At 38.4% G+C, this 23,084-nt stretch overlaps 1 protein-coding gene across 21 annotated transcripts in view; it reads right to left on the bottom strand.

Annotated features, from left to right (window-relative positions):
- NRXN1 (neurexin 1) overlaps window positions 1–23,084 on the bottom strand; it is a 1,120,109-nt gene that overhangs the window by 624,482 nt on the left and 472,543 nt on the right. The window lies entirely within an intron of this gene.

The following is a 23,084-nucleotide window of genomic DNA, read 5'->3' as shown; positions in this document are numbered from 1 at the left end:
TTTGTCTGACTTACTGCACTCAGTATGACAATCTCTAGGTCCATCAATGTTGCTGCAAATGGCATTATTTCCTTCTTTTTTATGGCTGAGTAATATTCCATTATATATATTACCACATCTTCTTTATCCATTCCTCTGTTGATGGACATCTAGGTTGCTTCCATGTCCTGGCTATTGTAAGTAGTGCTGCAATGAACATTGGGGTGCATGTATCTTTTTGAATTACAGTTTTCTCCAGATATATGCCCACAAGTGAGATTGCTGGATCATATGGGAGCTCTATTTTTAGTTTTTTAAGGAACCTCCATACTGTTCTCCATAATGGTTGTACCAATTTACATTCCCACCAACAGTGTAGGAGGGTAAATTCTTACATATACAAGGTTCTGTTCCTGAGCATCTTATTCTGTTTTTTTGTTTTTGTTTTGTTTGTTTGCTTTAAAATTTATTTATTTATTTATTTTTGGCTGCATTGGTTCTTCGTTGCTGTGCGCAGGCTTTCTCTAGTTGCGGCGAGAGGGGGCTACTCTTCGTTGCAGTGCGAGGGTTTCTCATTGCGGTGGTTTCTCTTGTTGCAGAGCACAGGCTCTAGGAGCGTAGGCTTCAGTAGTTGTGGCTCGCGGGCTCTAGAGCGCAGGCTCACTAGTTGTGGCTTAGGGGCTTAGTTGCTCCGCGGCATGTGGGATCTGCCTGGACCAGGGCTCGAACCCGCGTCCCCTGCATTAGCAGGCAGATTTTTAACCACTGTGCCACCAGAGCAGTCCCCCATTCTGTTTTATTGATTTTTTTTTTTCTTGATCCAGTTCCATTTCATTTAATTATCATAGCTTTATAATATGTTCTAATATATCTTATGCCCCTCCTACCAAACCATTTACATTAATTATTCTAATAATGTTTACACATTGTATCATACAGAGGTTCTTGTTTTATGCATGGATAAGATAAATATATACAACAGAACTATTGAGGTTGTTCTGATCTAGCTTTCTAAAATGTAGCAAGTCAAAGCTGGTGGCAAAATTATTCATTCAAACTCACTTAAAGAGACTTGAATAGCAAAAGGAAATTATACCTTGCTTAGAATTACATACCTGTTATTATAATTATTTGTAAAGTTATTATTCATAAGTGATTATAATAATTTTGAGTTTAACATATCAGTGAATCTGGCCTCATGCCAGAAAATTACATTATTTGTTAGCTGGAGGGCAGATATACAACTATAGAGAGAAAATCAGAAAAAAAAAAGAAACAGTGAATGCAGTTTGAAGCACACCAATTCTTTCCCAATAATTACAAGGTCCTGGTAGAACTTCTTGCAGTAAAATACCAGGAGTGGGTCACCAGTCCATCAGAGATATTTGGAGGACCATGTGAATGACTATCAGTGCAGGAGAAAGCAAAGTGCCCTCTGGCTCCACTTTAATGTGCCTCTCTTCAAGAAGCAAGGTCACTTGTCCGAAGACAGACAACTAGTAAGTATGGAGCCAGTAAGTAGTGGACAAGGCAGAATCTGAATGCCTGTCTCCACAGCCAGGAATATATAATTATTTTGGTTTTCTTTCCATGGGACTGTTTTTATGGTAGTTAAATTCCCTTCAGCAATAAAAACTGTGGTAATCAATTAAGCCTCCTGGACCTGAGATTTCAAGTGCTGCTTATCTAATTGGTGAGTACTCAAGCTGTATGAGTCCCCTTTCTTGCTATATGGATGTCAGCCTTTACTTCTCAGTCATGCCTCTACCTGAGAAACCTCAAAGAAAACAGAGGAAGCTGACATTTAAGGCAGCCAAAGCTGTTGTTTTTAGCACCTGAGATGAAAAGATTTTGCAAAGTAGACTTGTTCCTGATAAATTTTGTGTAACTCTCTCCCGTAATTTTAATATTATCTGATGAAGGAAATGCACTGTATGATATACGGATATGGATATAGATTCATATGGATACAGATTCAAACAGCTCTGCTCTGCTACTTAACTAGTTACACTGCCTTGGGCAAGTTCCTTAGTCTCTCTGAAGTAGTTTCCCTCTTTATCAAATGAGGTTAATACTCATTTTGTAGTGTTATTTAAGCACATACAGTACTATGTGCTTGGTCTTGGGCACTGAGTAAATAAAGAGTAGCCATTATTGTTACTAGTATGGTCTTCAATATGTAAGATCTTAAACTATTAGAGGGGAGTGCTCGTCGTCATTTAAGTAAATAAGTGACTACTTCTCTAAAAAGCAAAGAAGCATTCTGTGAAATAATTAATCACCCTCAAATCTTGTTTACATGACTACTTCCCAAATTTCATAACTCTATTTATCTCCCATGAACTATACATTTTGAGAGATTTCCTCTACTAAACAAATAGTATTTATTTAGGAATTATTTGATTTTTTAAAATTTATCAAAGCCATCTATATGAAAAAATGAGATAGCTTCTGTAATCCCACGGAGCTGATCGAATTATAGCCTATGCAAATAGTTGTTTTATTTAGCTTGTGCTAAACGTGGGTAAATACGTAGCCTTTTCTGGGTTTGTTGAAATAATAAGCATATATAACTGTTCTTCATTTCTAATTTTAAAGACCCTAAAAAGTATACAGACTCCAGGTTGGGAGCTGTGATTTTTCAATTATGACTGCTAAGCAGGGGGTATTTCTTCTTAAAGCATTCTTTAATTATTTCCTTTGGAAGGTCCCAAGTGCTTCAAATGTCAGATGGGTTGTGTCTTTTGCCAAGGGTTGCTTAGTTAACTGTTTATTTAATGAATGGCATTTTATGTGCTGCTGAATTTCTCATGGCACACATTAGGAAATTTTTGGCAGCATTTAAATTGGAGAACTGAGAAACACATTGGCTCTACGGAAGCTCAATCAGCTCCCAGGCAGAGCAGGGTCTTTGCCAAGAAAAATTCACTAAAATAAAAAATACGAAGACCTAACTCACATATAACCCAAGGAAAACTGACTTTGGTGTCTAGGATTCAATGAATATTCATCTAGGTATCTCAGCTAGCCCATGAATGGAAGGGGGGAAATGCTTCACAATTCTGGGAGAGAAATGAGAAATGAGAATGGGATCTCCTTGCTTTGGAGGATGACAATATGCTTAAATTTCTTGGTTGTTTGGAAAATTCAATTAGTTGCTAAGAAAAAGAAAATGAAGTCATGTAATTTCTCATGTTTCTTCCTCATGGAGATCAGTCTAAGCCTATGTTTATAAGTTATTGAAAGACATACTCAGTTTATTCATTTCAATGAAGGAATAATCAAGAGTTGAATTTTTTTTGTTTTACTGGGCATCCTAGACCAAATATCCAGACGGCTACATTTTTTAAATGATTAGGTCAGGTTCCTAGACATTGTATAAGCACTAGTTACCAGATATGTTTTCTCTAAGGACTTGGAACAGGAAAATGCCCTGAAATGTTATCTGGGCTCTGAAAAGTCCCAAATCCACTACAAGATAATTTTTTTACTCACCTGTACTACAGAATGAGGATGGAAGAAGAGATTTTTAAAACTAAACATTAGTTTGAGAAAATAAAGATGAGAACGTAAGTATCTTTCAGCAACTTAAGATGAACAGCACCAGCCTACAAATCATTACTATAAGAATGTGCTGAGACTTGTGTGTAATAAAGGCCTGTTGCAGTCATCTTCTCCCAAGTAATACTGTCATCAGCTCCTTCCCTCTATTTTCTGCACTACACCAGCCCACGTCCCAACCCCTTTCCCTCTCTGGAAGAGCAATTTTCTGAGTCAGCTTGGCTCTCTCTTTCTCTACTGGTTTGCTGAAGGCTCCAGGCACTCTTGGGCAACCAGAAGCCTGGCTGGATCCATGTATTCTTATCTGTTTGGCACCATTTTCTTGCTTTATTTAGAAATTAAGAGGGCTGGGCACATCAGCACATAGATGCTGATCTGACGCTAGGTTGTCCAGCTCTCAGGTGGCTATATGGATACGTATACTCCTCTTCACGCCTAATCATTTGGCTGTCTCCTTATCCCTTGATTAGCTAGTATGTTGCTTGATATAATATTAATGTGAATCACAATAGCACGAGTAATCATCCATTAAGACCCTGCTATGCGCCCCATGCATTTTTAGCTACTTACATAAACTCTTATTTCTCATGACAGTCTGGTGACGTAGGCATATTACGGCTCAGAGAATTTAAGTATCTTGTCCAAATTGCACAGCTAATAGATGACCAAGCAGGAGTCCAACTCAACATTTATCTGATTCCGAACTTGTATGTGGTTTTTAGTTCATGCTCCTCATCGTCACACGGGATGTTGGCTAAGTTCCTGTGTACTTGGCCAGCATGGTGAACCTCATCATCAGTAAGTAAAGAGACACCCTACGCCTTCTCTTCCACCAAGTGGCTCATTTGACTAACTGTGGTTCTCTTAATATTACTGCTAAAAATTTCCCCTTGGGTTCCACCCCACTCTCTTTCTCCTTTGATTTTAGGATAATTACCATTCACATGGCTGCCCTATGGTACTCTGATTTGGTATCACACTTATTTTGTGCTCATTTCGCTCTTAAGACCAAATTGCCTGACCATGTTTTCAAGTGAGTACAAAACTTGTTTTGAAATTTAAAGATTCCATAAACTAAGATTATCTAAGTTACCTTGTAAGTAGAAAATAAAAAATGAGATTTAGCATTAGTAGCAATGGCATTCTAAGGGTCAGTTTCCAGGGTCTAGATTTAGATTTGGCTACTACAGACTGCTCCTTGAGTCAGCAAGAGAATGGTGGTGCGCCAACCACATGTAAGTTGGGAACACTGTTTTCATTACAGCAGATGAAGTCAGAACAGCAGGGCCAGAACTGGGGTGAAATGGGTGAAGTGAGTGAGGCATTCATCTTGGACGCAAAATATAAGGCAGTGAGGGGTGGGGGGCATGCGGAATGCTAAAAACTCAGTAATTAAGACAAATAATATTTCAATGCAATATTTTTTTAAAAATGCAAAAAAGTCTATGATAAACAAAATATTAATTTTTTAAATAAGGATGGGATCAGTATTACTCTTTGTTCTTTTTGCCTCAGGCTCCAATATAGCCTAGTACAGCACTGCAATACAGTATTTTTCTAGGATTAAAGAGTTTAATTTAGTCTGTTGGAAACTTATTTATTAGAACAAGTGCCAGTAACTAGAAGTAGTTTTCGGGAAAAGTCATTAGACATCATTAAAATTAGAACCAGAAGGCACTATTAATTTTTAAGTTGTCCAAGTCATTAATAAAACCACCTTTACTCAAAGGATAATAATAGCAAACACTTATAGAGTGCTTAGTTAGACAGTATTTTAAGCACTTTACTCATTTAATCCTCAGGACAACCTGCTGAGATAGAGGAACAGGCTCCCTGCCCCAGAATTCCTGGTGGCACATTCATTAGAATACAACGTCCAAGGAGCTGCGCAACACGGTGACTCTGGTGGAACTGGAGTCCCCGTTTTACAGACGAGGAAACTGAGCTCACATAGTTTGAAACTGAAAGAAACAAGTTTCAAACCCAAGTGGTCTGTCCAAGGCCCTTGCTCTTAACAATATTATAGAAACAAACCAAGCCTCACAAAGACCGAATAATCTAGCTCCGGCCTCCACTCAACCCTACAATGCAGTTAACTTTAATAATAATAATTACCCCAAAAATAAAGATCCTGGCATGAACTTTCATAGAAACTAGTCAATATTTTAAGGCATATATATTTCTTTTCAGTGACTTGTCATTGAAATCACCTTGACAGTCAATCATATTGACTTGAGAACGGAATACAATAGATCTCTGACATTCAGCAATCTACAGTTCAAATGTGTAAACTAGACTGCTCACTCAAGATTTTTTTTAAATAGTGATGAATAAATAAAAATTAATTCAACAGCTCACAGGCACTGAAAGGCCATAGAATCCAGCCTCCCAGCTTCTGTCACTGCTGGTAAACTGTAAACTGACTTCTACAGGTGTATAGCCAGTATTCTTGTATTAATCAGCCAGTGTGATCAAAATGGAAAATAATAAGTACATAAATTTCATCTCTTTGTGCTCAGCAGCACTATAATTATATGATGAAATTAGAGCACTGTGAAGGATTATAAACAAAAGAATAAAGGATTCAGAGTAAAGCCTTTAGACCATATCTAAAGTAATTACTGTCACAATTCATGCTGTCCATACATGCGGATTTCTGATTATCCAGTTTACTACTAAATTAAATAACAAACAAACAAAAGTTAATGGCCCTATTAGAATATTCCCTACTGATGTTTTTTTAGGCCTATAATGAGCCAGTATCAAAGTAGGAATATCTTTGAGGAGCAAAACAGAACAAGCCTGGCTCTTGGGAAAATGTTACTCCAGAGAGGAAGAAGGGTCAGGAGATGGGCTGGCAGTAGCGTACTGAGGCAGAAAAACACAGAAGTAGAATATAAATGCCTTTATTCCACAAAAAACTAGGGCATTTCCATAGCACTGCTAAGTAGGTCGGGGCTATTAATTATATGTCATTAATTGAGATTTATAATCCCATTTAAAATTAATTTCTTATAAATGTGATAAATCAAATCATCTTCTGCTCTTTCTTCCTCGTGCCAAAGTATCACTGAGGAAAAACTTTACTTTTAGTGGATTCATGAGTGTGTTCATTCACACATGACTTATTCAAGAACTCTCACAATGAGCTTTTCACATGAGTCTCTGCTCTGGTCCCTGGTTGACTTGCAGAAAGCAACCTGAGGCTTGGGCAGCTGTGTTGTACGTGTGACCCATAGGTCATAAAAAAATTAGACACAAAATATGGATAGATTAGGAAAAAACACATCCAGACTGGAGGAGAAACAGAACAACTAAATAGGCATGCTTGATCAGTGGTGGGAGGCTTAAAAGTATTCTTTCTATATATTGTTATTATTGTACATCTATTTTATGGTAAATTTATAATATGATGCCCTTCATAATGTTCATCTGATGCTGAAGCTTATTAAAGACTCAAAGTGATGGTAAGGGCCATAGATACATATTTATTTTAAAATCCAAGTGTTTCCTGTAGCTTGGTCACCTTTGTGACTGGATCAGAGAGAGGTGTGTACTCTAGCACCATACTTGGTGTTAGGCAGTTGTAAATCTCCCTGTACTTGTTGAATAAATATCGATGGAAAGAACTACTGGTTATCTCATGAAAATAATGCAAGTGCTTTTCCTGGCAACTCTTCTAAATGAGGGCAGTAATGATAACGCTTTTTATTCTAATACACATCAGCAAGGGCATGGGGAGTAAGGGAGGTGAGGATGAAAGAAGTGGTTGGGACCTTCACTCACGAATTACAATGTTCAACTGGTTTTGACCAGGTTACAGGAAATCAGTTAGCAAATGAAGACTCTCTTCAAGAAGCAGCCCCAAGTTTAAACCTGAAATCAGGATGTCTACACTGGAGCAAAAATTACATGTTTACTGATTTTAACTTTAGCTATAAATCCAAGGATCTATTTCTTAAAGAATCTAGTTGACACCAGGAAGCCTCTAAAGGAGATATTGTTTTAAATTATCACAATATAAAATGTTTCCCACAGTGATGATTAGAGGATTAGAAGCACAACTGTAAGAGCTGATTGCTTCAGAAAGGTAAAATTATAAACGCCCATTTAGAAGATTAGGTTTACACAGGGAAGGAAACTCAATCAGTAAGTTTGAAGAATACTGTTATTAAGTCTTGAGAAGGCCAACAAAGAAGTGGCTCTTACATTCTTAGATACAATGGGGAAAAAATTTGTTAGAGGGTAAGCCTGTGTGATTTTATCCTTCATAATCTTCATTCCTAATTGTCCCAGGGTATTTTTGTTTCGAGTAATTTCTCTTTTCTTGTTGCCTCTTGATTCCCCCACCCACTAAAACTATGGCTGAACACATCTGAGAAACCTGTAGTTCTGCTCAGTTTTAAGTCTAAGTTTTGTTAAATTCCATAGTGAAATCATAAAGTAAGTATTTATTTTTTGTTTGTAAAAGCCACAATTTTTTAGAGGAAAAGCAGACATCTAAAAGCAGCGGTCCCCAACCTTTTTGGCACCAGGGACCGGTTTCGTGGAAGACAATTTTTCTATGGAGTGGAGGAGGGGGTAGGGACGGGGGGGGGCGGGTGGCGGCGCGGGGAGGTGGTTCAGGCAGTAATGTGAGTCATGGGGAGCGACGGGGAGCGGCAGATGAAGCTTCGCTCACTCGCCCGCCACTCACCTCCAGCTGTGCGGTGCAGTTCCTAACAGGGCCACAGCCGGGGGGCGGGTTGGGACCCCTGTCTAAAAGGATTTGCACACTTTAACATTTTGGTACGGGGGGTGGGGGGAGGTGCCCAGGAACAACCACAAGAGTGACAAATTACAGGGGAAGTTCCCACCACACAGGAAGGAAAAAAACATTTAGATGCTTGCAGGAAGAGCTCAGAAAGAGGAAAAAATAAAGGGAAAAGAAGGCAGATGGAGTGACCCTCCTCCCCCACCAGAACTGAACCTAAAGAAGATCGGACACCCAGATACATAAGACTGGAGAATTCAGAAACAACTAGTGCTGGTGTCACACTTCCCTGGGGGAAATGAAGACCTCTCGGAGAAACCTTGATTTTCTTAAGGTGCTCTGTCCATCAAGGCCTGAGAGTAGAGATGGTAACTGCAGAGGAGGCTATCCGAGGGAAACCTCAAAGACTCCGGCAGGTTGCAGAGAATCTTGGATATAAAGGCAACACAAAATCCCAAGTCCAGAAGGGTGTATGCCCACACAGTGCCCTAACCACTAGCCAGGGCCACTCATGTCTCAGTCCACAAAGGATGGCTAGAGACCAGGCTGAAGAGGGACACTTCAGGGAGTCCAGGGATGATTCCAAGGAAAGCCTTCAGAGCAGAAATCCCTCCCCAAGATCCTGGGGATGGAAAGAGAAATTTCCCCTTACTTAACAGGGAGAAAAAACTCTGATAGAGAATTTGAAATCTGAGTTGACTGAACATTTACTTGAAAGAAATACTTTTAAACAAGAAGAAAATGAGTGATCTAAAATTGGAAAGTTTCTCTACCACCTGCCCTCAAAGCACCATCACCAGGAATGGGAAATTAAGAACAAGATTAGTACCAGAAAAGTAAATAATTTTTCTCTGCATATCTTCTTTAAATTGCATAAACTTTTATATCCTTCCTACACCCAACTTACTGCAACAGCAAGGCTTTCTGTACAGTGAAAGCTTTCTGATGCTTACAATGTGTGGTCAATACCAGACAGATATATATGACGCTGTGGCAAATTCTGCTGCCACAAACTGTTTCCAATGCACTCTGGGCAAAAGAACATACTTACTGTGTACTCTTTTCTTTTAAGGATCTTTCTTGTTTGGTCTGGCCTCTTCTGCTTGTTCAAACACACCTTTTAGTGTGTTCTTTCATAAAAAGAGGCTTATTTAGCTCATCTCTTATGAGGGTGATACTGGTAATCTCATAGTTAATGATAATATTAATAACCAACACTGATTAATGCCCAGTGTGTGCCAACCAGTATGCATTGTAGCCATTAGGAGTACTACTGCATCAATTCTCCAAGGTAGGTATTTTGTATACCCATTTTCAGATACAGCAATCGAAACTGAGAGAGTTTAAGTAACTTTCCCAAAGTCACACAGCTAGTAAAAGTTCATTTCATTACCTAACGCTAAATCCCAACACGTGAGTTCTAACATATGAATAAACCCTGACAACCTCTGAGGAACAAAGGGCTCTGTGAAAAGAAAATAAATAAATAAAGCTAACTTTCTTTTTCTCTATTCAACATTAATCTTCAGGATTATTCATTTTCTCAGTAGACAGAACCTATTGGGTACTGGAATGAGTTTTAAAGTATTGAGAACTTTCGGTTCTAGTTTCAGCTCTGCCATTAATTGTGTGAATTTGGGTAAGTACCTTTTCAGTTTTCTCATCTGACCAATAGGGATAACAGCTGTCTTATCTCCTTCGCAGAATCATGAGAATTTCTACCCTTGTCTTAATTGATAGAGAATTGGATAGTGTGCAGAAGTACTTTTCTGGTGAATCTAAAATATATTGTTATAGTCATCTAAAATTCATATCAGGTATGAGGATGACTGGGGAGACAATTTCAATATGTGGACTTTGTGTCAGGGGCTGGACAAGGTGCTGAAGACGTAATGATAAAAAGATCCAGTCTCTGGGGACTTCCCTGGTGGCGCAGTGGTTAAGAATCTGCCTGCCAATGCAGGGGACACAGGTTCGATCCCTGGTCCGGGAGTATCCCACATGCCACGGAGCAACTAAGCCCGTGTGCCACAACTACTGAGCCTGCGTTCTAGAGCCTGCGAGCCACAACTAGTGAGCCCGCGTGCCACAACTACTGAAGCCCGCGCGCCTAGAGCCCGTGCTCCGCAACAAAGAGAAGCCACCGCAATGAGAAGCCCACGCAACACAACAAAGAGTAGCCCCCACTAGCCACAACTGGAGAAAGCCCACGCGCAGTTGAAGACCCAACACAGCCAAAAAAATAAAAATAAAAATAAAAAGATCCAGTCTCTGGACTTGAGGAGCTCCCAGTCTGATGGAGGGAGTTGGGAATATACACAGCTGATTAGAATGTGACGAGACAGAAACAGACAGAAACAAAAATAATGTTATGAATCTAAAGTCAAACATATGGATCTCTGCCTAGGTCTCAGAAGAAGGACCTGGATGAGGAATGTTTCATCCACAGTTCTATGGTGGTGATAATTTTTGAATTTGATTGTGAGAAATATAAACATGTAGAAGGTATGTTTACATGTAGAGGCTCACAATTAAATCTGATTATATTTTTGAACATATTATCAGCAAGTAAAGATTAGGAATGAAACAGCTGCTTATTGGAGATGGAGCCAAAAGATGTAAAACTACTCAGTTTTACATCTTTCAACAAAAAGATGTAAAACTGAGTAGTTTCAGAAAAGTGATGGAGAATTTAGGTTTCCTTGACAATTTGAGTTTCTCACTTGCATAATAAGAATAGCTACCATGTGTTGGATCTTTTCTGTGTATCACAGGCATTGCACAAAGAACTCTATAGGGATATTTTCATTTCATTTTTTTCTGATAGCCTCATGTGGTAAGTAGTAATATCATCCCCATTTCACAGATAAAGAAACTGACAGAAAACTCAAGTAGTTTGGCCCAACCAAACCACATTTACAGAGTTAGTAAATGGAAGGAAGAAACGATGTGGCTACAACCCTTACTCTTAGTTCCTAACCTCCACATACTACACTGCACCCTGGGCTAGGACAATTTGTGAACTACAGAGAAAAAACAGTAAGTCCGGGCTTCCCTGGTAGCGCAGTGGTTGAGAATCTGCCTGCCAATGCAGGGGACACAGGTTCGAGCCCTGGTCTGGGAAGATCCCACATGCTGCGGAGCAACTAGGCCCATGAGCCACAACTACTGAGCCTGAGCATCTGGAGCTTGTGCTCCGCAACAAGAGAGGCCATGATAGTGAGAGGCCCGCACACCGCAATGAAGAGTGGCCCCCGCTCGCCGCAACTAGAGAAAGCCCTCGCACAGAAATGAAGACCCAACACAGCCAAAAATAAATAGCGTTCCCTTTAAAAAACAAAAAACAAAAAACAAAACAAAACAGTAAGTGCACACGGATGTAAAAGCTACTTTTGAAATAATGGGGAAGAAATAGCAGGGTAATTTTTCTCAACTGCACTTCTCTGCAACTACGCACATAAAAGATGGCTGGCCATTAAACCACAGATCAAGCACAAGGATTACCTCTCCTAATAAACTCTTCTGGTATTTCCTGAAGGCAAGAAGATAACACCCACTGCTCTAACGAATCTAGCAACACTAGACTTGTATAAAATACAATATGATTGGCTCAGTAAGAAAGATTATATACAGGGCACTGCATCTTCAATGAAGGAATAACTGTCATCAAGGGTTTTATGACAAATGATTCCACAATCAATTGAATGACTTTTGCTATAAGCTACCCTGAAGCATTATATGTATAGATAATGGCATCATATTATCATATAACAAACATGCCCTGTTGAAATTTCCTTTATTTGTGTTGTTGCATATGCAAAAACTACCTCCAGTGGTTTCTCCTAGTATGTGTACATAGCACTGGGCCTTATAAGGCCTTAATATACTGATAGAAGATTCGTGTCAATAAAGGAACACCAAGGAAGAAATTAGAAACCCTGTGCACGTAGAATGTCAGTAAAAGGAAGCAGTCCAAAATGCTATCTAACCAATAGAAAAAGAATAAACTGGTGGACACCTTACAAGTTCACTTAAATTGTCAAATGATTGTAAGAGGATGTCTCTCAAAACTGCTTGAGATATTGGCTTTTGTCAAGACAAACGATCTGATGTGAAATTTGGATATGCACCAAAAGCTCCAGTCTTCAAGGACTTTTCAATTTCCTCCAGTTTGCAAGTTTAGAAACTGAATGGTTCAGCATATCTCTAATAAAAAATCATCTCCCAAGGCTCCTTTTCTATGCAGGCAAAATCATATTAACTTCAAACAGATGAGGTCAGATGCATACATACAGGAAGTATCAAACTGTCACATCATCTTGCTCCAGCTCTCTCGGGTCTCCTAGTATCTACCCAGGAGAGAAATCCAAATATTAACGTCACCCAAAAGCACTCTACAAAATCAAGCAAGAAGGGTGGTTTCCAAAAGGGAACGGCACAAAGTGAATTATCCTATTGTGCTGTTGAGCGCACTGAGGAGGAGACTATAGCCCTCTGGACTTTTATTTAACATTTGCTGACAGCCAACAGGATTCCAGGTTCCTTTCACACCCCCACAAATTGTGCAGCACCCTTGCCTTGATCGCTGGCAGCCACTGAGTCGGGGGATCCCCGTGCTTTGGCTTCTGCTCTGTACCCTCCGGACCATGGACTGCTACGTGAGCACCACGGCCTCCCCCAGAGATAACGTACTGCACACATATGCTCTCAGACAGTGCTCATTGGGATGGATTAGAGCAATACGTCACCAAAATGCTTTAGCTCGTAAGATGTATTGCCACGTGAGACAGAACCGGTTGCCAGAGACATACTTTAAAGACTTAATTTCTAATGTTTTGTATTAAATGATGTCTACCGTCCCTTTCTGGTGGTTTGGAAGATACATTTGAGAATTCTGTTACGGTCGATCTTTGAGATTCAGTGTTTTTCCCTATCGTTAAAAGCATTCTGGGTACATATTGTGTTTAATAGGAATACTCAGTAACTGAGCTTCCCTGAAGTGTGACGTGGAGTGAGTAAAGAGGTCTGTGTGCACAGCTGTACAATCAGCCTGAAATCCAGTCCCCAGCACGAACCCTGGTGCTGGGCTGCATCTTCTCCAGAGGGCACTAGCGGGTCTAGCGGTGGGCCCTGGGCAGGACACATGGGAGCCGGGAGGAGATGCTTCCTAGAGGCAAAAAGCTCTGGGCAGGCACCTATTTCCTGGGTCCCAATACTGCATATGCTCTTTAATGATAGGTTCTGCACGGCTATAGTTGTGTGGACCCGAGAATTCTTTTTTTTTTTTTTAACATTTTTATTGGAGTATAATTGCTTTACAATGGTGTGTTAGTTTCTGCTGTATAACAAAGTGAATCAGCTATATGCATACATATATCCCCATATCCCCTCCCTCTTGCATCTCCCTCCCTCCCACCCTCCCTATCCCACCCTTCTAGGTGGTCACAAAGCACCGAGCTGATCTTCCTGGGCTATGCGGCTGCTTCCCACTAGCTATCTATTTTACATTTGTGGACCAGAGAATTCTGATCTCTCTTTTCACTGTCTAATTTTATTGACCAAAGAGTGGAATAACGTTTAGAAAACTAGCAATTTACAAATCCTAAAAACAGATATTAGACTTTATCATTTTTTTTTTTTGGATTACCCAGAATATGTTGCTAGAGGCACATTCTATGAGGGCAGAGCCCACAGCTATTTTGCTTTTTACCATTTTTTCCCTGTGCACAGTGGTTGTTCTGTAAAAAGTGCTCAATAAATATTTATTCAATGCATTAATAGCCATGCTTCCCTTTAACAGCAGAACTATTTCATCAGCAAATTTTTCTTTAGAGGCAAAGCATTACTTCCTTCAAATATAACTGTCCTCTGTCATAACCAGAAGTTAAATTGCATCTAAAAATGGTAAATAATGGCAGGTCTTTTTAAAGAAGTGGTTCTAACCTATAGACCTTGCTTAAAGCCAGCATAGGAAAATAATCTTTATAAAACATGTGAAAAACAGAGAGGGAGAGAATGAGAGAAACAGAGAGGGGTGGGGGAGGGAGGAAGAAAAGGAGAGAATAAGAGGGAGAGAAAGCAAGTTAATTATTAATAGGACTTACCAGTGCATTCTTCATATACATATTTTCAGAAGACTATTTTCTAAAGAGATATCCACCTACATAGAGTTTAAGCTGTGAGGGTGACTGAAAATTTACATATGGATTATAGAATTAGTGTTATTACTTTATAATCACATTTTGTATATTGTAGTTTTTAGTTACTTTAGTGACAAAATTCCTAGTATATTTCTTTCTTAGTCACAGACCTTATTGGCTATTTTTGACAGTGTCATATATTCTGGCGTCTAATGCAAAAAAAAAAAAAAAAACAGAAAGCAAAAACACAGCCAAAAACACTTAGTAGCACTTTTTATATCTGCATTTCAAACTAAGACCAGTGCATTCCTGATTGCCTTCCTGTTGAATCAAGTTTTTAATCTTCTTTTTTTCTCTCCTTATATTGTGCATCTTAGGTCTCCAGAATAGCTTTGGTTTTAAGCTACCTGAAGAAAAAAATTCTTACTTGTAACTTTAAATTCAATAGCCTCACTTTCACTAATTATCAGACACACACACACACACACATGCGCGCGCACACGCTCACAGACACATACACAAACCTTCAACATGCCTCCACATCTCCTTTATATATTCTATGTAAATAGATGCAGGTCTTGCATTGCAAACACTGAATCTGTTTGCATCCAGCTTGGTCAGGAACTGAATGACAGTAGCTCTCTTTTGACAGCACTGCCAATTCCTCCTCCTCCCAAAACAAGGCTTTCCCAATGGCCTTTTGATTTTCTCATTCTCCTCCCTCTGGCCTTCTCTCTCCTTACCCAGTTGCCTATCTCCTCTGTGATTAAGTAGCCATTCTTTGGAGCTGTAACTTGTAAATACCATACCTCTATCATAGAATTTATTACACTCTTGCTAATCCTTTCTGCCATTTTAATAATAAGCTCCTTGTGGTCAGCAGCCATATTCTCACCCAGAATTTGTTTCTATATTACCATCATAGCAAGTGATAAACTACTACCTTGGTTGTGAATATTCTGAACCATTATTACATTTCCTAATCTCAGCATTTTTTCACTTCCAAACCATTCTCAGTGTGATACTTTACATAGAGAAATCAATGAATAAATAATGCCAGCTGATGAAGAACTCTGAGAATGGTGTGGAGAAATAAGATATGAAATTCAAACTTGTTCATTTTTCTCTGTTACTAGCACAAGTGAAAGATTTGAGATCCCATATAAAATGTTGTTAATATCTGTGAATATAAAATAAGCCTCACCACTACAATAGAAAATTATGAGCTGCATATATACTAGCTGAAGATTTATGTAAAAATAGTTAACTGTTAAAAGTATCTAAGTGGACTTTTAAGATTGATTTTGCTTTAACATTAGTACCCAATAGCATTCCATATTTTGGTTCCTAATATCACACGATGCAAGGAGTTCCAGTTTTACTTTAACTAAACGTTTAGCTGAAGAACATTAATAATTAGTTTTATGGCTACCCATGGCTAGGCTGAATAGTATATAAAATACCAATTAATGAGACTGTGCAGGGTATTATATCTACTGTTATAACTAAAGATTTGGAACAAATATAAGGAAAACTGCCATAGTATATATGGAATGGTAATAGTATCTGGCTGATATAATTTTTTATAGATGCCCAATAGTATGTCTTTCTGAAGGAAAAAACTAAATTGAAGGCACAGAAATTCAGAATAGTTATACTTTATTGGGAAACCCAAGTTTTTAGGAGATGGGAGAGATTGTTAAAACAGTTACTAACCAATCAGCTTATCTATAGTATGCAATAATGTGATCTAGTTACTTTTTTATTTGGGCATTTGTGCATTAGTAGGGATTAAGAAGTCTGGCCTGAGTTTTCTAAATCATATTTAAATGTAGATTAAAAGCTAGGAAAATTGTAATCTAAATTGAGCAAAAGAGAAATTATTTTTTCTTAACTTTTTAAAATCATTAAAGGCTAAAATTTGGTGCTACCCATCCCGTGACAAGTTCATGAAGCCTCATCATGAAGCCTCAGGATGACAAGTTCATGAAGAATATTAAAAAGAACACAATGGCCCTGAACATCTCCTATTCCAACATTGAATTCAGTGTTCCAGATTTTTCTTGGGTTTTTCCTTCTTAGAGCCCTCTATTTCTCATAAATCACTTTTTAAATATTTGTTTACAGCAGGAGAATAGTGTCCAGGCCTCAGGATATCAGTTCCAGAATGTCATATAGGAAGGGTTAGGGTCCACAATGTTTGAAAGGGGTTGCTTAGGAGACTTGTTTTGAAGCTGCATTTGCATAACAAGCTCATAACTTAAAAAAAAATTTGCTTTGAGATAGCGGCAGCTTCACATGTAGTTGTAAGAAAGTACAGAGAGATGCTACATACCTATTGTCCACTTTCCTATTGCTCACTACCACTAATAGTAGCATCTTGAAAAAGTTTAGTACAATATCACGACCATGATATTGACATTGATCCAACCCACCTATTTAATACAGGGATTTCCGACTCTTTTGTACTCATTGGTATGTGTGTATCTGTGGGTATGTGTGTACTTAGTTCCACTCAATTTTATCAAATGTGTAGGTTCGTGTATCCACCACAGTACTGTACTGTATGTTACAGTATACAAAAATAGCAAAATGTGCAACACATTTTTATTTAAACTCTAGATACATATGAGAAGATGTAAATTGTTCAGAGCAAGGAATTACACTATAATTATTTTGTTTTGAGGTCACTAGAGAGGTGGTGATGACAATTTTAAGAAGGCTAAATCCACCCTCCCACCACTCACTCTCCCAGACTTGCTCTCACCACTGAGGGCATCTGGGCTTAGCCCTGGATTAGATAACATGAAACTATCACTTCTTTACCTCGAGCACTTGTGACATTTTCAGATTTCTTTTCCCTTAAGCTGAATTTCCCATTTTGCCATGCTCTTTCACAGAGATCATTCAAGAAATTAATATTTTACTGAAGTCAAATGATCCTAATCTTAGTAACATAAACCCTACTCACCAAATTGTGGGTAGAGTGAAATGAGATGCCTAGTTTTGTATCAGCTTCTAATGCAGGCCAGCTGCCATGCAATTTACAGGGCTGGGAGGAAAACTGATTCTCAGCTAATGTCTTGAGAGACTAGGAAGTCTGGGAGGGGACTGATTTCATTTTATATTTTATGCTGCTAGGGTAGCACTGCTAAATAAGGAAAGCCTGTATTGGATTCCTAAAGAGACCACAAAGTCACAAAGAGTCGTGATCTAATCTGGAGAGTGAGGGCAGGGGAAGTGAGCTGGGAGCTCCACGTATGATGAATATAACAAGATTCACCCAGGTTGTGCTACTGTCACCCAACTTTTCCACAGATGTGCATGCAATATGAAGGAGAAACTAGTAGGAAAATATGACTGGGTTAGTATAAATAATCCCACCACTGGAGACCCAGTGCAAATGTCAGGCACATCCTTGCCTGAGATTTACATAGGAAAGATGGCAGTGTAGAAACTTTAGATAACTAGAGTTAGCAGGAGATGGTTATATTTTCTGCTGGTGGGTTTTTAAGACAATGTTTTGATGTAAAAAGATGTTTTCTGCTCCAAGTCATTTGCTTTATATTCCCTCTTGCAATGCTCTTTTCCCAAGGGGTTTGAAAACAGATCTTATTCTTCTCTATATCCCCTGCAGATTTTAGAATACCTAATTGCATATAATAAATATTCAGTAAACACTTAGAGAATTAAATCATGCCTAAACTTCATATTCCCAGAAGAAAACTCATGTCCACATCTTGAAAGAAAGAAAAAGGAGTTACAAAACAGACCTGAAAATTAATAATTCAGAGATGAAAATTCCCCAAAGCACGGTTCTGGATCTAATATTTAATTTTAGCTCCGTTGTTTATTGATAGCATCCAATCTTCCGCTAAATGCCCCATACCCACACCCATATACAAAGATAGTTAGAGGAATCCTGATTTTGATATGTTTAGAAAAAAAGAGCATTTAAAGATAATCATACATTAATTCAGCACATTGGTGTTAATTAGTTAATTATAGTCTAAAAATATAATTATTTTTAGTGGTTACTTGATTGACATAGGTAACAATATTATTTCCTCCAGAGATAAAATTGAGAGGAACAGTTTACAAGAAAATTCTAACTCACCAATTTCTCCAATAGATGCTGGAAGAGAAAGCTAAGAGGACCAAAAAATATGACAAGTGAAGGAAGGCTGGAAGGAAGGATGAAGACATACACTGGGCAAGAGGCTACCTAGAGCAGGAGGCAGCACATTCTGGATATCTGAAACTGGGGTTTCTCTCTCATTGGGGTGGGAGCCTGGCTCAGTGGTACAGTGCTGTTCCTCTGTGGCTCATCTCCCTCTCATGATTATGTTCCTGAGCAGAAGGGTTTGTGTCTTGGGCTATATTCCCAGTTCCTACACTGTCTAGAGCACCGTTAAGACCAAATGCACCTGTTAGAATGGTTATTATCAAAAAGACAAGAAATAACAAGTGTTGGTGAGGAGGTGGAGAAAAGGGAACTCTTGCACACTGTTGGTGGGAATGTAAATTGGTACAGCCACTATGGAGAACAGTATGGAGGTTTCTTAAAAAAGGAAGGAAGGAAGGGAGAAAGAAAGAAAGGAGGAAGGGAGAGGGAGGAAGGAAGGAAGAGAGAGAAAGAGAGAGAGAGAAAGAAGGAAGGAAAGAAAGAAAGAAAGAAAGAAAGAAAGAAAGAAAGAAAGAAAGAAAGAAAGAAAGAAGGAAGGAAGGAAGGAAGGAAGGAAGGAAGGAAGGAAGGAAGGAAGGAAAGAAAGAAAGAAAGAAAGAAAGAAAGAAAGAAAGAAAGAAAGAAAGAAAGAAAGAAAGAAAGAAAGAGGAGGGGGAGGAAGGAAGGAAGAGAGAAAGAAAGAAAGAAAGAAAGGAAGGAAGGAAGGAAGGAAGGAAGGAAGGAAGAAAGGGAGGAAAGAAGAAAAGAAACTACCATATGATCTAGCAATTCCACTTCTGGTTATTTACCTGAAGAAAATGCAATCACTAACTCAAGAAGATGTACGCACCCCATGTTCCTTGCAGCATTATTTACAATAGCCAAGATATGGAAACAAGTAACTTAAGTGTCCATCAAAGGGTGAATGGATAAAGAAATTGTGCCACACACACAGACACACACACACACAGGAATATTATTCAACCATAAAAAATGAAATTTTGCCATTTGCAAGAACATGGATGGAATATGACCCAGCAATCCCACTACTGGGCATATACCCAGAGAAAACCATAATTCAAAAAGACACATGCACCCGAATGTTCATTGCAGCACTATTTACAATAGCCGGGTCATGGAAGCAACCTAAATGCCCATCAACAGACGAATGGATAAAGAAGATGTGGTACATATATACAATGGAATATTACTCAGCCATAAAAAGGAATGAAATTGAGTCTTTTGTTGAGACGTGGATGGATCTAGAGACTGTCATACAGAGTGAAGTAAGTCAGAAAGAGAAAAACAAATATCGTATATTAACGCATGTATGTGGAACCTAGAAAAATGGTACAGATGAGCCGGTTTGCAGGGCAGAAGTTGAGACACAGACGTAGAGAACAGATATATGGACACCAAGGGGGGAAAACTGCAGTGGGGTGGGGATGGTGGTGTGCTGAATTGGGCGATTGGGATTGACATGTATACACTGATGTGTATAAAATTGATGACTAATAAGAACCTGCAGTATAAAAAAACAAACAAACAAAACAACTAATACTAAACTTTCATTGGGTTATTTGTATGGAAATATGTTAATATAAATGTTTCAGACATTACACGAAATTTCTAAAAATCTTATATGTTCTCGTATAATGTTATAAGTCATAATCCTAGTTATTACTTTAAAATGTATATCTCAGAAATAACTAATTTTCTTGTCAACTGCATTATTATGAACTTTCATCAAATCTTTAACCGTGGTCATTTTTAAGTCTTTTGTCATTTACAGACAGTTCTGGGTGTACTCTGATGCTTTTGCAAATATGTTCCTATAAAAGGGTTTCATCTTCAAGAAATTCAGGGAAAAGACTCTGACAAGTACAGGTTTCTGGTAACTGACTATACTGCTGAACTGAATGAATAAGCATTTTCAGAACTCTAATGAAAAACTGATGAACTTATAAAAGTGCTAACAAAAGATCAAGATGAAAAAAAAATTAATTACATGGGACTGAGTGAACTGATGAGGATGAGTATAATTTTTGTGACTTTCTGTTTGAATTAAAAAAAAAAAAATCCCACGAGGACTCAGAGGCAAAGAATATACAAATCAATTTTCACTGCAAAGTAAAGGAGCTGCTACAGTGGAGGATTACTGTACTGAATGTCAATATTATGACATAGTATGAGTGTGTTTCATGTTTGGTAATTGCAATCATTGTTGCTTTTGTTGTGGTCATCCATGTACAATGCTTGATGTCAGTCTATTTATCTCTTGTAAAAATAAAATACAGTGTGTGTGTGTGTGAAAAAAAAACATATGAAGGGACGAAAGAGGAAAAAAAAAAAAAGAACATGGATGAACTTGGAGGGTATTATGCTAAGTGAAATAAGTCACAAAGAGAAAGACAAACACCATATGATCCCTCTTACATGTAGGATCTAATCAAACAAACAAACAAAAAATCAAGAAACAAAACCAAGCTCATAGATACAGAGAACAGATTGGTGGTTGCCAGAGGCAGGAAGTAGGTATGGAAGAAATGGGTGAAAAAATTTTTTTTAATCTTTCTTTTTTTTTAAGTGGAAAATGAGGGATGTTAGGGGACCAGAAATTGCATTAAAAGAAGATTCTGTCTGTACTGGATACTGAGTCCCCACTCTTGCCCTTGTCTCAGAGGCTGCCACTGGAAACAAGATGCTGGTCTTTCAGAACAAGTCCTAAACCTCCTGCCCCTCTGCATTGCTCACTCCAGATTCAAAGTTCTGAGCTGAAGCAACTGCTGGGCTGAGTGGCACCTTTGGGGACAGCTGGGACACATGGCTTCTCTCCATGTAGACTCAGGGTCTCTCCTTATGTGACCTCACCACATGGTCTCTTCCAGACCAAACTTCTTATGTAGTGGGTCAGGGCTCCCAAAAGTGCAAAAATTGAAGCTTCCAGACCTCCTTAAGGCTTAGACTTGGAAAGGCCCAGTAGAATGCCTCAGAATGGAAAGGCATTCTATTGGTTAAATCAAGTCACTAGACCAGGCCAGAATAAATAAGGAGCTAAAAGAAAAAAAGAGAAAGAAAGATAAAAAAACTGAAAAATATTCTTACTTGGCCTACACTTTTCAGTTTAATGTGGCAGCATCTTTTATCTATACACGCCAAATGCCTGATAATGACTAATCCAAATAATAATTAATACTCATATTACCACTCCCACTTTTATAAAGAGCTTATTCATCTCTCTTCAAATAACTTAAAGCCAAAAAAATTCAAATTGGCCAAGTTTCACCTTCCCGTAAGATATGTAGATGATAGAAAAGATAGATTTGTAGCCCAGTGAAAGAAAACTAAGAGGTTTAATTTAAATATGTCTTCGACAGATAAGTATGTGCCGAACTCTTAAACAAGAGTTTTCTGTGACAATCTTTTTAGGTGCAAAGGGAATCAAAAAGGAAAAATAGGTTTAAAGTGAAGTAGGAGATTTTGGAGGGATCACAAGAGAGGACGTCACGGTTATGAGGAAAAGGAACCAGCAGGAGTCTCTGGAAGTCTCTTGAGAACGCCAAGCACGGAGCAGGCAGTTGTTTGTCCTAGGCAATAAGATATCTAGCGAGGAATGGTGGAGCCAAACTAGGTTATATTTAAGAGCCCAGACAGGGTACTTATTTATCCAAGAACATACAGTTATTTAGAGGCAGACCCAAGGTTGTGAACTAGGTACTATAAACTAGGTACACTTTAGAACTTGGCCTAGGCCACGTTGGGCAATGACATCTTAACAAAAAAATGTTGTATACGTAGTAAAATTTTACTCTGGTATACCATCACAGAAAGGTTATGGTTTTTCTGATTTTAAAAAGTCATAAATTAATAAGATACTGTTTGAGAACATACAAACCACCTGTTCACGATAATTAAATATTGTTAACATCCAGGAATTCTGTCTGAGCTTCAAAATGTTTTCTTACCTAGTGGGCTAAAGTATTCCTCAACATAAATTGCAGATTTGGCTTTAAATATTGATTTTATATGTGGCTAACAAAATTCTGACCCTAAAAATAGGGCATAAAAATAATTACTTAGCAGATGGAAGAAAAGACAAAATAGGATAAAACAAAGATGGCAAAAAGGAAACAGAGAAGAGAGAGGGAAAACCACTAGTAAAGCTAACACACAAATGTAGTCTAACTAGCTCCTCAGTTCTTTGTTAACCACACTTTGGGATCTGTCAAGAAAAAAAATCAAAACATCTTATACCTTTAGCGTTGCATTTATGTCTAAAATATTCATATAAGTACTTACCCAGAAACACCTCCAGTAGCTTCCAGTTTCCTGGCTTGAATCATATGGGTTTAAGTTGCCAGTCCTCACAATGGCCAGCATAACTGATCCCATGTATCTTAATAACTTCATCGCCTGTTACTCACTTTCAAAAACCCTAGAGTCCAATCACAATAAACGTTTTCCTCCGCAAGGAAGCCATCACTTT

Source organism: Balaenoptera physalus (genome assembly GCF_965194825.1).
Source record: "Balaenoptera physalus genome assembly, chromosome: 15".
Taxonomy (NCBI): domain Eukaryota; kingdom Metazoa; phylum Chordata; class Mammalia; order Artiodactyla; family Balaenopteridae; genus Balaenoptera; species Balaenoptera physalus.
Note: the sequence above shows the minus strand (reverse complement) of the source record. Positions and strands in the feature narration are given on the sequence as shown.